The following is a 3,080-nucleotide window of genomic DNA, read 5'->3' as shown; positions in this document are numbered from 1 at the left end:
TATTAGCAATTACAGAAATTTTGTTTTTAAAAAAAATAATTATAACTGTAAACATTATTTATAGTTGGTGTAATTTATATTTATATTGTCTAATCTTTTAAGTAAAAAATATTTATAATAATAATAAGCATTAATAGTAGATTAGTTACAGTATGATTTGAAGTTTATTTTTATGGAAAATTTTGCACTGGCGTTTAAAAAAAATACACTCAGTATTTCTCGTTAGTATAAATAGTGTACCCCCAATATAATATTAAATTAAACTCTTTTATATAAAAATGGAGATATTTATTTAAAGGGGGAAAAAGGTTTCTGTAATTAAATAAGATAATAAAAGCTTTTTGAAAACCGATTTATATTTGGGAAAGAATTATGAAATATAAAAGCATTAATGCAAAAAAAGTATAGAATAAATTTCGAAAGTAGAAACAAAGTTGGAATAATTTGTTTGTATTTTAGGAAAATAAATTAATATCCACGTTAAATAATTTTGCTTTATCATTCTTTTAAAATGTTTCAAATTGAAGTAAAGGAATAAAAAGAATTTGAGTCATTTCTAAATCGTTTGCAAAATTCTTCTTCAGTTGCGTTTCCACTGAGGATGTAGAGCGATTTGAATTGATTTGAATAAATGGGCGCAATTATAAGCGCGACGAGGTATTTTCGTAATATAAATCACAGCTTCATCCTCTTGGGAAGAATGAAAGAATACTCCAGACATCAATTGTTTTCATTTGAAGAAGAGAAGTATCAATTAGTCATTTTTAATGGGTTTTCTTTGGGAAGCATTAGTAAGTTGCTCTATTATTTGAATTGAAGTAATAGATCATGATAGTAATCCAACAAAAGGCCTTTGTAATTTCCATTTGTTATATTAGATAGATTACATGTTTTACAAAATTTTGAAGGAGAAAAAAGGATTAAAAATGTAATTCTTTTTAGACGATTGAATATTTGTAAATTTTTTTTATAGGAATATTGAAATGCTGAACGACTAAAGAAATGAAACCCTTTTGGAATTGATACAATTTCGAAACGGTATATTGTTGCATTAAATTTCTAATAATTTACATCTTTAAAAGAGGAATTTTTTTAAACAACAATACAGCTTTAATTAAATTAATTTAGGCACTGTTTTAAAAGGGGATGTTAGCTTATTTTCTGGAAAATATCTCGGATTTGACTTAAGGATTTTGATATTTTATTGAAAAACCAAATTGTTTTAATTTAATAATTTACCATGGTTATAGCGAATTCGAAAGACGTCCATCTAAAATTTCAATTGAATTTTCAGAGAGTGTACATAGCTAATATAAACTTCTCTTAACCTGCTTGATAAATAATTTATGAGAAAAAACAAACTGAATATTTTAAAACAACTTATAAGTAAGCAATTTACTTTTATTTTAATGTATATTTTGTGATACTTTATAAGGCGAGGGAAAGTCAAATATCCTTTTTAATTATCAAAATATTCCCTCAGAGTATTAAATTTATTCTCGCTGCTTACAGTTCCAACAAAAAATATCAATAAACAATCAATGAATATAAAAACTCTACATTTAACTATTCGAGAAACAATTTGTTGTAAATATTTTTTCCTATAATATTATATAAAATGAATATTATTTTAAAAAATAGTTTTCTTCGGGGTAAACAATTTTAAGGTTTTGCTTATTTTAAAGATATAAAAAATGTTTAAAGAGTTTTTAATGCAAATATTTATCTTTAGTAATTAAAGTTTCGCAAAGAAACTATGTAAGCTGATTTTTATAGTTTCAAATGAAAACAAAATTGATTAAAGTTATTCAAATTTTCTGTATTATTACTTTTGATCTTAGTTTTTATTAGTGTCTAGTACTTTATGTACCGTAAAGAGCGCTCCGAAAATGTAGTTTTGAAATCCTTATCGAAACTAGAAAGGAAAAAAAAAATCACATTGGTGATCACAAATTGATGTTTAAAAGCAATGCCAAATGTCATGTAAGGTCATTGCTCCACAATTCGGTGACTTATGGCAAGATTGTAGCAATTTTACAGACTACATACAGACAGCCTTTACTACCCGGACAAGCTGGTGTCCACAGATCTGATTATCGATTTTAAATTAATATTTCATGGAGCAAAAGCAAAAAAACCATCGAAATGTGGCAAATTACAGTGGAGGACAGCGAATGAAATAAATATTAAATCAGGTATAATTGAAGGTCGAAACTTAAAAGTGTCGATTAAAAAATAAAAAAAAAAAGAAAAAAATAGTGCGTGGAGTCCCTCCACACGGGAGAAGTTAAACTTCGTAACCTGCGACGTTAATTTTAGAAGAATCAGCAGTTGTAGAAGGATCACTAGTTCTATTCAACGACACTTTTTCCTGCTCCGCTCGCTTCCGTGCTCTGTAATCACGGTAATATTGTGCATTTTTCCCTCTTGAACCAGTGGAACTGCTTGTGGTTGCCTCATCGTCTCTCGCCCTGAAAAATGTATTTGCATTAATAATGTATATGAATGCGTCATAATGTAATTTCAGATGCGAAAGCCTAACAATCAATTGATATTCACAAGAGACGTACCTTGACATAACCTTAAATCCGTCGCATTGTCCGTGGGATTGTTTTCACTCATTTTTTACAATTGTTATCCACTAAATTTGAAAATAAAAAATACTTCCCTATTAAAATATGTGTGTATCAAAACAAACAAAAATATATTTATAGAAAAACAATACTTTTATGACTTTTATTATTTTTATGCTTGTGAGAACCAAAACAATATGGAAATGAATGAGGGAAAACTGGATCCTACCACGTGATTTCCCGACCAATAAAATTACGTTAAAAGCGTAAAACGTTTAACGCAATCTTGTTGGAAGTCGCATAAGAAGTATAACTTCAGGAAAAAAAAAAAAACTTTCCGAAAAGTCTAAAGCCTTCTGTTGCTAGAGAAACATGAAACTGTGCATTTCAAAGAAGGGAGTTTTTCTCCACCCTGATTCCCTTTCCCTCGCCGAGCGAAGCTAGCAGAGGTATTACACTTCTTAAAATATTGACCCAATACTCCTACTAATACTCTTACTACGTAAC

Source organism: Parasteatoda tepidariorum, chromosome 8, assembly GCF_043381705.1.
Source record: "Parasteatoda tepidariorum isolate YZ-2023 chromosome 8, CAS_Ptep_4.0, whole genome shotgun sequence".
NCBI lineage: Eukaryota > Metazoa > Arthropoda > Arachnida > Araneae > Theridiidae > Parasteatoda > Parasteatoda tepidariorum.
The sequence above is the reverse complement of the archived record's forward strand: the minus strand, read 5'-3'. Positions refer to the sequence as shown.